The sequence below is a fragment of the Pan troglodytes genome, chromosome 1 (genome assembly GCF_028858775.2).
Source record: "Pan troglodytes isolate AG18354 chromosome 1, NHGRI_mPanTro3-v2.0_pri, whole genome shotgun sequence".
Taxonomy (NCBI): domain Eukaryota; kingdom Metazoa; phylum Chordata; class Mammalia; order Primates; family Hominidae; genus Pan; species Pan troglodytes.
In genome coordinates, this window is record NC_072398.2 from 186,278,657 (window position 1) to 186,291,664 (window position 13,008).

Genomic DNA, 13,008 nt, shown 5'->3' on the forward strand with positions numbered 1-13,008 from the left:
CCAGCTGAGATAAAAGTGCTTGCTAAGGCCGGGCGTGGTGACTCATGCCTGTAATTCCAGCACTTTGGAAGGCCCAGGCAGGTGGATCACCTGAGGTCAGGAGTTTGAGACCAGCCTGGCTGACATGGCGAAACCCTGTCTCTACTAAACATACAAAAAATTAGCTGGGCGTGGTGGCAGGCACCTGTAATTCCAGCTCTTGGGAGGCTGAGGCAGGAGAAATCGCTTGAACCCAGGAGGCGGGTTGCAGTGAGCCGAGATCGCGCCACTGCACTCTAGCCTGGGCGACAGAGTGAGACTCTGTTAAAAAAAACACAAAAATTAAAAAAAAAAAAACAAGAAACAAAATCTGGGCCTCTCTTGTGGCTTACTTCATACAGGGTCAGAGGCTTGAGGTCTTGAGAGACATGGCCTCCCTCTTATGCCAATCACCTAAGTTAAAGTGCCCCTTAACCTTGTACCTCGGGCTTTTACACTAACTCTTAAAAACAACTTAAAAAAAAGTTAGTGGGAAGAAAAAGTTCCCATTCCATAGTTGGATTAATGGGCTGTGGTTTGTAGGAGTCTGTGTCCTTGGGAGAGTATTTTCAGTGGGGGGAGGGAAGGTTTAAGATAAACCCGTTTTCCAAAAATAGTTGTGATTGAAAGTGTTATTATCCATAACAAATGTTAGTGCTGATGGGAGAGAGGCATGTGTGATTCTTTTGTCTAACAGACAAGTGAAAGTCATATTTCACATTATCATGGAGTTTTCTGTGATTTACAGAATATTTGTGAAACATTACTTGCAGGGGCCATGATTGATATGGAGAGAACAGCTTGTGTGTAGGAGAGATGTGTATTTCACGAAGACTGTTCAACATGAAATTTACAGTCCCATAAAGTGCTTCTACATCTTCGCCAGAGATCTAGTTAAAAGGACTTTACAGTCTGAAACATCCTAAAATTGATTCTAAATTAACGTTTCCTCACATGTATTTGAGATATTGATGGGGCCCAGCTATCAGAATTTTATTAGGAAGCAATAATCTGAGGCATGCGGAGACAGACATACATACACACCAACCTCTACTACTCCCCAGAGGACATGGGATGTGTGCTTCCAGAAGGGCGTCCACGCAGCCTCCGGGATGGAGATAACCACGAAATCTAGCTGGCCTTAAGAACCAGGTGAATGACTGCGGACCAACCTGAACACAAAAATGACCAAACCCCCTCATGGGATCTTGCATCAATCGCTATGAATGCCATTGCAGTCATAAATCTGAGAATAACCTAGGGAGGCTGTGGCTGCCTTCAGTGGCCAAACTGACATCAAGAAAATGGGGGTGAATGGCTGTTCTAGACCCCAGGGAGGTGGGGCTGAGGCACCACCACTAGCTTTATCAGGCAGGAAAGCACCGTGTGCCCTTGCCCTGCCTTAAATGGACCCTTTCTAGTATCAAAACTCAATGTGCCATTAGAGATGCACCCAGTGATTCCAGGACACCAAAGGCAGGGACCTCTAAGCAGGGCACATTACGGCCCCTCAATGTTTCCTTGGACCTCAGTCTCCCCTATCTTCTTTGAAGACAGGAAAAGAAGCATCAACAAACGGCAGCTTTAAACGTCACTGTGATGCAGCTGTAAATCTTATGTATGTGGTGAAGGCCCATCCTGTGGCTCTGTATAAGGTACCGTGGGAGATGCAAAGATGAATACGATGCTGCAGGGCGCTGGAGGAGTTCCTACTCTTGGGGGAGAGTGGAAGAACATGAGATCTGGAGTCAGACAGGGTTCAAGGCTCAGCTCCGCCACTTGCTATTTTGAAAAAAATCAAATAGTAATAGCACCTGCCTCATCTATTGCTGCCCTCCAGTCTCTCCTCACAGAGGAGGCTACTTTAAACTCTTTTGGCTATTTTTTCTGCTGTTTACCCCTGTATTTCCAAATAACGAGCTTATACTACTTGTTATGGGCTGAACTGTGTTTTCCCCAAATTCCTATGTTGAAGTCCTAACCATCAGTAACTCGGGATGTGGCTGTAAATGCAGATATGGTCTTTAAAGAGGAAATTAGGTTTAAACTATGTCATTAGGGTGGGCCTTTATCCAATATGATTGGTGTCCTTATAAGAAGAGGTGACTAGGATACAGACATACACAGAGAGAAAACCAGGTGAAGACACAGGGAAAAGATGGTCATCTGCAAGCCAAGGAGAGAGGCCTCAGAGGAAATCAACCCTGTGACACTGTAATCTCAGCCTTCCAGCCTCCAGAACTGTGAGATGATGAATTTCTGTCATTTAAGTTATCTAGTCTATAACACTTTGTTATGGCAGCTCTAGCAAACTAATACACTGCTATCATTCGATGTATCAACCTTAGGCAATATTTATGTATTTATCATTCTGGCAGGTGAGGAATTAGGTCTTCATTTTTTTTTTTTTTTTTTTCTGAAATGAGGTCTCACTATGTTGCCCGGCCTGCAGTGCAGTGGCTATTCACAGGTACGATCATAGTAAACTGCAGCCTTAAACTCCTGGCCTCAAGCAGTCCTCCTGCCTCAGCCTCCTGAGTAGCTGGGGCTACAGGCACATGCCACCTTGCCCAGCGGAGGAATCAGTTTTATTGCACCACTCTAACTCCCATTTTTTTTCTTTCTATCCTCCAACATTATTTCCCATACTTTATAGTTAAATCAATAGTGTTTACATTATTATTATCATTTTTTGAGATGCAGTCTCACTCTGTTGCCTAGGCTGGAGTGCAGTGGTGTGATCTTGGCTCACTGCAGCCTCTGCCTCCCAGGTTCCTGCGATTCTCCTACCTCAGCCTCCTGAGTAGCTGGGATTACAGGCATGTGCCACCACACCTGGCTAATTTTTATATTTTTAGTAGAGATGGGGTTTTGCTGTGCTGACCAGGCTTGTCTCAAATTCCTGAGCTCAAGTGATCTGCCTGCCTCAGCCTCCCAAAGTGCTGGGATTACAGGCATGAGCCACTGAGTGCGGCATGTTAACATGATTGATCAAGCAAATAAACTCTTCAAGTAGCAAACTACTATTACATTTTTTTCTTACAGTTTGGTTTTACCTGGAGTTAATAATTGTCATTTTTTTCCTATTGTTTGGTTTGAAGTACCAAGGGCTATTTCATTCCAAATGTCCCAAATATGTAGTGATTATTTTTCCAAATGTTCAATCTGTAACTGATTAATTCCATCTTTTCCCTGGAAACCTCTGTCCCACAGATCTCTTTCTACTATAGTTTAGACTGGTTGCTCACTAAGGCTGGTATGCAAATGTTGTCCTGGGATTTCCTCTTGCCGAGTTTTTCTGACGGATGCCCATTTCCTATCTCTCACATCTTCTTCCTTCTTTGTGTACTCCCTTGTTTTGTCCCGGAAAGTCTAAAAATATTGTTTTTGACCACATGTTGGATTGGCTGGGTATATAACTCCGCGTTAGAAATAAGCTATCTGGGCCGGGCGCGGTGGCTCACGCCTGTAATCCTAGCACTTTGGGAGGCCGAGGCAGACAGATCACGAGGTCAAGAGATCAAGACCATCCTGGCCAACATGGTGAAACCCCGTCTCTACTAAAAATACAAAAATTAGCTGGGCGTGGTGGCGCGCGCCTGTAGCCCCAGCTACTCAGGAGGCTGAGGCAGGAGAATCACTTGAACCCAGGATGTGGAGGTTGCAGTGAGCCGAGATTGTGCCACTGCACTCCAGCCTGGTGACAGAGTGAGACTCTGTCTCAAAAAAAAAAAGAAAAAAAAAGAAATAAGCTATCTGGCCAGGTATGGTGGCTCATGCCTATAATCCCAGTATGTTGGGAGGCTGAGGCAGGAGGATCACTTGAGCCCAGGAGTTTGAGACCAGCCTGGGCAACACAGTGAGACCTCCATCCCCTCACCCCCAAATTAGCCAGGTATAGTGACACACACTTGTAGTTTCAGCTACTTGGGAGGCTAAGGTGGCTGAGGTGGGAAGATCGAATGAGACCAGGTCGGGGCTGCAGTGATCTATGATCCCGCCACTGCACTCCAGCCTGGGCAACAGAGCAAGACCCTGTCTCGAAAAAAAAAAAAAGCTTCCCTCAGATTCACCCTCCCCAGTTGCTGTTGCTGATGAGAAATCTGAAGTCATTCTGATTCCTGTGCCTTTGTCTATTTTTTTCACTCCTGATGATTTTGAAACCTTTCTGAAGTTGTATAATGATATGCTTTGGTGAAGGTCTTTTTTCATTTACTATAGTAGGCCCTTGGTGGGCTCTTTAAATCACTGTATCCTTCAGTGTTTGGATATTTATTAGGCAACTAGTCTTCTCACTGGGGAATTCATAAATGTCAGTCAGTGGAAGGTTTTTTTTTTTTTTTTAACACCCTCATAGAGATATCAGGGTCTCTGGAGAAGACTTTCCTACTTTCCCAGGGAGGGTGAGAGAGCAGGGGTGAGAGAGCAGGGAGGGTGAAAGAGCTATTACAGACACCTCGCCATGGCATGTTGGGAGTCAGGTGGGGGAAGGGCTCACACAATGCTGTGTGTAGACCTTCCCTCTACTCATCAGTTTTCAACTCTATGTCTCATTCCTGCCCTTCAAGCCCTGCCTGAGGTCCCTGTGCAAGGAGGCCTACAGAGTCCAACTTCCTTCCTCTTCATGCAGCAAGAAAGTTTAGAGTCATTTCTTTCTTGGCGGTTGAGGGTCTGGAGTGCGGGCAAGTGCTCTGCACACAGAGGTCAGTGAATCCCCCTAGGTTGGGCTCCATACCTCATTTCTGACCTTCAGTGGTAATTTGTGCTTTCAAGCATTAAGCCTCTTAGAGGTCAAACTGACTGAATTGACTGGTTTCTTGTTGGTAAGCTCCCCTTGTTGGCACTTGCTTGCAATTTCCTCTGCTTCAAGCCAGTTAACCTCCCTGCACCTGCCTTCTACCTTCCAAATATTTGTTGAATTCTTTCATCTCCTGTTGCCTCCTTCCATGAACTTTTGTGACTGAATGCTTTTTTATATTTCTTCAGCGGGGTTATGTCACTAAGGTTTTTGAGAAGTAGGGGGAGATAAAAGACATTAAGTATATTTAATTAAGAGCCTCCAGTCATGTATTATTTATCTCAACCTTTCTTTAATAGTAAGCTTGATGAGGGTAAAAAAAGACCCATTAACTACCATTTTTAAAAATAATTAATAAGATGAAAACAGTGGAAAAAAGACCAAAATGTGTCAATTTCAAGAGTCAGTTGCTGGGATAAATTGTATCTAAGCTTGTTGACCGCTAAGGAAAAAGTGATGTTAGCTGTGTTTCCTGGTGAAGGCAGAAGGAATGAAGGCAGGGAGAAGAAACTGACATTTTTTGAGTGTTGATTAAGAGCTATCCATACACCATACGCACACACACTCACACACACTCTCTCTCTCTCTGTGCTTGTTTTTGTTTATAGAGATGGGGTCTCTCTGTGTTGCCTAGGCTGATCTCAAACTCCTGGCCTCAAGCTATCTTCCCACCTTGGCCTCCCAAAGTGCTGGAATTACAGGTGTGAGCCACCGCACCCTGCCTAAATTCTTTGTTTTAATCCTCTTAAGATCCTCAGGAGGTCATCATTATCCACAACTTTCAGATGAAGAAACTAAGGTTTAGAAGGGTTTGCTCATTTATTGAAGGTCTCAAATAGGGATGGGAATGGGATTTGAACTTAGATCTGTATATAACTCCAAAGTCCAGGTTTTTCCCCACTAAGCCAAGGGCATGGATCCTGTTCTCCTCTGTGCTCCAAGGTGTCACCAATAATCTCCTGTTGTCAGATTTAGTGGTTTAGCTCACCGTCCCACCGTGCTTGGTCTCTCTGATGGATTGTGAATGACTCTTTTCCTAACCCCAGAATCCCCTGGTTCTACTCCAGACTCTCTGAATCCTCAGTTGCCATTGCAGGATAGTGTCTTTGCAGGTCGTTTTCCCATTCTTAGTTCTCTTCTCATGCTTTGTAATCCCTGGGTGACCTCATTCACCCCATCACTTCAAATTACATTTATAGGCGCACGACTCTCAAATCCGTCTCCTCAGTCTGGGCCTCCCACCTGAGCTCCAGATCTCTTTATGTACTTAAGTGACCGGCAGACTCTTCACTGGTATGTGTCACAGGCTCCTCAAGTCAACAGGTCCCAAACTGAACTCATCAACTCACACCTGCCCCTTGCCCTGTGTTGGTCCTATTTCAGTGCTTGGGTCACCACCCTCCTAGTCAGCCAAAAGTTGTCTTTGACTTATTCCTCTCCCTTGCCCTCATCTGAACTGTTGCCAGCTCCTGCCAATTACATGTCCTAAATTTCCCTGAGATCAGTCTATCTGTCTTCACCTCCACTGCCGCTATTTTAGTTTCACACCCTTGTTCCTCATATGGATTACTGCAACAGCCTCCACTGGTCTTCAGGCTTGCCCCAGCCTAAACTCCACAGTGATGTGAGATTTTTTATTTTTATTTTTATTTTTGAGACAGGGCCTTGCTCTGTCACCCAGGCTGGAGTGCAGTGGCACAATCATAACTTACTGCAGCCTCAATCGCCTGGGCTCGAGTGATCCTCCCACCTCAGCCTCCTGAGTAGCTGGGACTACAGGTGCATGCCACCATGCCCACCTAATTTTTATTTTTATATTTGTTTATTTTTTGTAGAGGTGGGGTCTTGCTTTGTTGCCCAGGCTGGTGTCAAACTCCTGGGCTCAAGCAATCCTCCTGCCTCGGCCTCCCAAAGTACTGGGATTACAGGTGTGAGCCACCAGGCCAGGCTTTGATGTGAGATTTTTAAAAGTACAAATCTGACAGATTTCACTGCTTCAAACTCTTCAGTGGTTCCTTACTACCTGAGGATAAAGCTTCAAACATTTCAGGCCAAAGAATTTCCATCTAAATTCGGCCCCAGGTGAAACCTGACACCCCACCCCACCCCTTGCCTCAACCCATGCTGCTGCTGCTTCTAAATCAGGAAGGGGGCTGCCCACTATCCTACACCTCAAACACCATTCTCTAAATCCCTACTACTGTTCCTGAACCCTTCCTCCTCCTCTGAGGTCAGGCCATCTGTCTTTCCCTCTCTACCTTGCCGCAGTGCTGATCAATGACTTTGACACGTTAAGCCTTCCTGTTTACTCAAGAGCCACTAGGCAATTTCAACATCAGTGTGCTCCATCTTTGTAATTTGGGTGGCTAGCAGGGTCTCTGGTAAAACACAGGCACTCAATAAGTGTTATTTAAACTGACATCCAACACACTGTGCTCAGAATGTGCACTTTAATTTCCTTAGCTCTGCACATTAGTTAATTAAACAGATTCCCAGGTGCCAACTCTGAGCCAAGCACTGGGCTTGGGATTGGTTAACATGACAAACATAGACCTTGGCCTCGGGTGCTTACAGACTGGCAGGGCAGAGAGACAAGCAAAAAGGTGATTTTAATGAACAGTGGAGAGCGCTCTGATGGGATATATCCCAGGTTCTGTTGGCGCACAGAGAAGAGACATGGAATGCAGACTCCAGCGACCTCCAGCTTTCACCTCCAACCAACACAGCTTTCATACCCAAGACCCACACCCCAAATCTGTGACTGGCTAGCACCATCCCACCTATGAAGTCTACAATTCCAAGCTCCTTACCTTCCCACCTCTTCCATCTATTCTCAGAAGGCCTACTTTTGGGTTTAACAAAGAAAGTTATAGGCCATTAGGTAAGAATGTCATCATACTCCTCTTCTTTCTTCATCTCTATCCACATCCATCCTTCTCCTCTCCTTCTCTAGCCATCTACCAGAGCTCTGCATCCATCCACCCTGCCTTCTCAGGGCCCTCATTCTACTCATTACTCCTGCCTCCCTTGTATCCTTAACCCCTCTATTTAGGCATTTTTCTTGTTAGCCTTGATTTTTACCTATCTTTATTATTATTTATTTATCAATGTATTTATTCGAGATAGGGGCTCACTCTTGTCACTCAGGCTGGAGTGCACAGCACCGTCATAGCTCAATGCAGTCTTGAACTCCCGGGCTCAAGCGATCCTCCTGCCTCAGCCTCCTGAGTAGCTAGGACTACGGGTGTGCACCACCATGCCTGGCTAACTTAAAAAAATTTTTTAGAAATGGAGCCTCACGGCCGGGCGCAGTGGCTCACGCTTGTAATCCCAGCACTTTGGGAGGCTGAGGCAGACAGATCACGAGGTCAGGAGATCGAGACCATCCTGGCTAACACGGTGAAACCCCCTCTCTACTAAAAAATACAAAAAGTTAGCCGGGCATGGTGGTGGACGCCTGTAGTCCCAGCTACTCGGGAGGCTGAGGCAGGAGAATGGCGTGAACCCAGGAGGTGGAGCTTGCAGTGAGCCAAGATCACGCCACTACACTCCAGCCTGGGTGACAGAGTGAGACTCCGTCTCAAAAAAAAAAAAAAAAAAGGGGATCGGAAGGGGGCAAATTGGAGGTGGGGGCACCAGTTAGGAAGTCATTCCTACGGCCTTGACAAAGATGCTGATGATATTAGGGTTGGAGAGAAGTAGAAATGTCACACCATTTGAAGAAACAGGGCCTGGTGACTGACTGGCTGTGGAAGATAAAAGACGGGGAGGAATCAAGGAGGATGCCTGGATAACTTTGCTTCCAACTTCACAGAGAATATAGGGGCCATCAAGCACAACCCTCTCCTCTTAAGATCATCATATCAGCACCCACCCTCTCCGTGTGCACTAGGTTCTACTCCTATCTTCAATCTTCCCATCTTCCCTGACTCCTCTTAAACACTTGCTCAATCCCCACCAACCCAAATAAATATACAAACAAAGCCATCTCCTAACTACTTTTTCCATAAGCTTCTACCCTTCCTACTTGCTTCACCCCCAGATTTCTCCATTAGCTCACTGTGGCCTACTGGATAGAGTCTAAACCCAATATGGCACTCAAGGCCCTTCAAAACTTGGCCCCAGCTGGGCGCAGTGGCTTACGCCAATAATCCCAGCACTTTGGGAAGCTGAAGCGGTGGATCATGAGGTCAGGAGTTCGAGACTAGCCTGGCCAACATAGTGAAACCCCGTCTCTACTAAAAATACAAAAATTAGCTGGGTGTGGTGGCACGCACCTGTAGTCCCAGCTACTCGGGAGAATCACTTGAACCTGGGAGGCTGAGGCTGCAGTGAGCCGAGACCGTGCCATTGAACTCCAGCCTGGGTGACAGAGTGTCTCAAAACAACAAACAAACAAACAAACAAACTTGGCCCCAATCTAACTTCATCTCTAGTCACTTCCACATTACAACAACCTTGCACTCTCAACTCCCCAGGCCCTTCCAGGGCCCTCTGCATCTCAGTGTTGCTCTGCCATCAGGAATGGCCAGGTTCCTTTTTGCCCTTTGGCAAACTCCCTGGGACAACTAGGGGTTTGCAGCTCTGGTCCCATCCATGCCACCTCTTCCTCTACTATGCTTTAAAACTTACCCATCCTTCCCACTAGAGTGTGAGTTCCTCAAGGGCAGGGGTTGGTCTTCCCTGTCTCTGTGTCCCTAGGGCCTGGCACAATGCCTGGCACAAAATAGATGTTGAATAAATGCTCGCTGAGTGAATGTGTGAAGAAATCAGCCAGCTCCTGTTGAGATGATTATATCTGAATGTCCATGATATGCAGGTCCATAAAACTACCAACTTCCCAAAGCTGCCATGTGCGGAGTGGCAGAATCTCCATCCAAGAAGGCCAGTGCAAAGTCTATGAGGTGTTTTACAGCTATGACAGGAAACAGCAATGTCAGCAGCGGTGTCATCTTTGGACACTAAGGACAGGGATTCAGTGCCATGAACGGTCAGTTAAATTGTAATTGGAGTGAACTGTTCTTCTGTAAACCATAATGTTATTTAGCTGCAGCCAAGTGGCATTCAAGAAGGGGAGAAATTTTTTTTGAAATGTCAAAGAAATTATTTCCAATTTGGTGCTCACAACCAGAGACTCTAATGATCAGTGGAAATGAGAAGCAAACAAATTAGCACTAATGGAAAATGGCTTTTGGAAAAGAAGATTTAATTTATAGTCAACTGATCATGGCATGCAGCATGCAGTAAAAGTCAGCTTCACCAGCTTGATCATAAGAACTGGAGCACACATGGAATGCCAGAGAAAAATATATGTATGCCATCATGCTTATTGGGATCTCTCTGTAAGTGGCAGCCAATTAAAATAGTCATTATTTTACCTCAGAGAGAAAATGGTGCGAAAAATCAAGCACGCGAAATTAAAAATCCCGATTAGGAACCTCGGTCCAAATTGGTTTGTTTGTGGCCTTCTAACCTTGGCAAAGTCTTCTGCAAGGATAACAGACCTACTTTGTCTTCAGCCCAGAGTGGACTCTTTGTTTTTAATTTCCTCTCCATCTTCAGAGGTGATTAATAAATCTGGACTCATCCACAAATCATTTCTATAGTGGCCAAATGGTTCTTCTTCATGCAGGGAAACTAAAATCACACAATCTCAAAAGCCTCAGCTCTCATGCTAAGCCAAAGGTCCTTGGCAACAAGCGAAGGGGAGGTATTAAAAATCAAGAGGTCAATAGGTCTTGTTTCTAAATAAAATTTCCCAGAGGGCTTCCCCACCCCCCGGCAAATCAAAAGACACCTTCTGAAAGCAAAGAGGCCTCCAAGGCATGGGTTGCCAGCCTGGCTCACTGTCCCCACATGGCCTCGGAGACAACAAGCGAGTCACTGCCTCCTATTCCTGTAGGTTTCACATGTAGAATGAGACAGGCCTTCTCCTTGGGCTCCCATCCCTGACTCCTAACTCTCAGTTCTCCATTCAGAGATAGGGAGAGAGAAACATTATCTCCTCAAACTTCCAAACAAGGTGTCCTTATTTCTCTCCCAGGGGCATATGCACTCCAATTTGTCACTTCCTTCTCATGGACCCTCTTCTGCTCCCCAGTCATACCCTGACAGATACCCCTACCCCTGCTACTCATCACTTCCTGGTAGACTCCATCTGCCCCTACCTTTTCCTCACATCTGTCCATTTTCTCCATCCTCTTCCCACAAGAACTCCTTTCCCCCATCTCCTTCCTATGAAATCCTCTGCCTTCATCTTCTCCCCACTTGCCCTCATTCCTACCCACAGCCCCCACTCTTCTTCTCCCCAGACTCACTTCTGCCTCCAACACTGCTCCACAGACCTGCCCTCATCCTCTCTCCACAACATGTAACTGGCGAGGTCAACCACACTCTCCTTGCCCCTTCACTGCTCTATGCTTCATCTTCCTCGACCCATTTCCCAGCCTTCCTTCCCTTCCCAACCTTTTTACTCTGCTCTTGAAAACCCTTCTTCCCAATCAGCTAAGTCTCCTCCATCCTCAGCCTCTCCAGTCACCTGCCCACCTCCAGCCTGCATCCAAAGCTGGCTCTACCCCAGGGCTCCCCTTCTGCATGGCCCTCCTGGTAGAATCTGTTTAGACTCTTACACCCCCAGGATTTCAGGTTTAGGAGGGGGCCTCATGTCTCCTTGCCAAAGCCCAACTCAGTTCCTTATTCCACCTCCTTCTTGTAAAAGCCCTTACTACTTCAAGGGTCATACCATTTAGCTGTCTCAGCCTTTGCCCCTCCTCATGCTGTCACCTAGAGACTCCAGAAAAACCTGCTCTGCCCATCAGAGACCGGTACCTAGCTCACGGGCATCCTCTTCCCTTCCCTCCCCTCAAGTCTTTCTATCATCCAGGGGGAGTTCAGTGGCCACATCAGCATCCTGACTGTCTCCTGTACTCCACTTTGGCCACTGACTCCCACGGCCACACAGTGGACCTTGTCATCACCGGAAACTACTCAAACTTCATTCTTCCACTTTCTGATCACAACTCTCTCATTCAATGATCTCAGATATGGATTCTCTGACTTCACTGGGACCTCTAGTCCATACATTTTTTTTTCACTCTCCTATCCAGTTTAGATACTAAGGCCCTTCATTTCAATCACTGTTTTGCCACAATCTTCAACTTCCTTGTCCTTTGTCCTTCCATTGTATCCGCCTGGTAAAACCCAAACCTAGATCAATTAAACTAACCTCTGTGTACCCACTTCTAGGTGGCTGAATGTTGTTGAGGGAAAAATGCATATTACACAACCTTGCAGACTGCTGCTTCCGAAAATTAATGGTCACTAACCTCGACAGGGCCATGATAACTGCCCAGAAATCTGTTTGCTACCTTAGTCATCTCACTGCCACTCTCCAGTGCTGCTATTTTAATCTTTCTCTGCTCTTTTCAATCTCGCACACCATCTCCAATCCCACTCTCACTGGCTGATATAATGTTCTTATTTGACAGAGAAAATGGAAACCATCAAAGAATTCCCTCAACTTCCTGTCACCAAACCCACCAATTAACCTCAACGTAATGCTTCCCTTCTGCCACAAAACAAAAGTTCCTCCACCCTTCTAAGTGAATTTCTTCACCAACACTTTGGTGAAGTCTTTTTTTCAGGGGCACCATTCTCAGTTATCTTCTTTCCCTTATAGTTTTATCTTTTTCCCCTTTGCTGGATCCACACCAACATTTCTTCCATCCGAATAAAAACCTGTGTTTCCTTCCAGATATTGCCTTCTTTTTTCTTCTCCTAAATAGCCAAGCTTTCTGAAAATGTATCTTACATGAATCTTCACTTCCTCAATCCCATCTGCTTCTCAAACCACTGTAATTTGACCTCTGCTCCCATCACTCCACTGAAACTGCACTTGTAAAGGTCACCAACAACTTCCTTGTTTCTAAATCCAGTGGATTCTTTCAGGCCTTATTTTACTTGATTAGTCATAAGCCTTCAACACTTTCCTTCCTTGGCTTCTGAAACACCACATACTACTACTGATCTTCTTACCATTTTGGACACTTCATCTTGATTACCTTTGCAGGTTCGTCCACCTTTGCCAGACCCTCAAACTTGGGTGTTTCTCAGGGCTCTGTCCTAGGTCTCTTCTGACTCTACACTTACTCCCTGGGCAAGCTCAACAAATCTATTGGTGTGGCTGGCATCTA

At 45.9% G+C, this 13,008-nt stretch overlaps 2 protein-coding genes across 22 annotated transcripts in view; one reads left to right on the forward strand and one right to left on the reverse strand.

Moving 5' to 3' along the window:
* ARMH1 (armadillo like helical domain containing 1) overlaps positions 1-13,008 on the reverse strand; it is a 51,339-nt gene that overhangs the window by 36,545 nt on the left and 1,786 nt on the right. For 14 of the 18 annotated variants that reach the window (XR_010146788.1, XR_010146796.1, XR_010146795.1 and 11 more), the window contains exon 2: positions 1,067-1,190. The exons of the other annotated variants lie outside the window; for them this stretch is intronic. The gene's annotated coding sequence lies outside the window, so the exon portion shown is untranslated. The remainder of the gene's footprint in view (positions 1-1,066; positions 1,191-13,008) is intronic. 18 annotated transcript variants of the gene reach the window in all.
* The window catches only part of TMEM53 (transmembrane protein 53), a 70,379-nt gene that overhangs the window by 35,146 nt on the left and 22,225 nt on the right, over positions 1-13,008 (forward strand). The gene's annotated exons all lie outside the window — the stretch shown is intronic.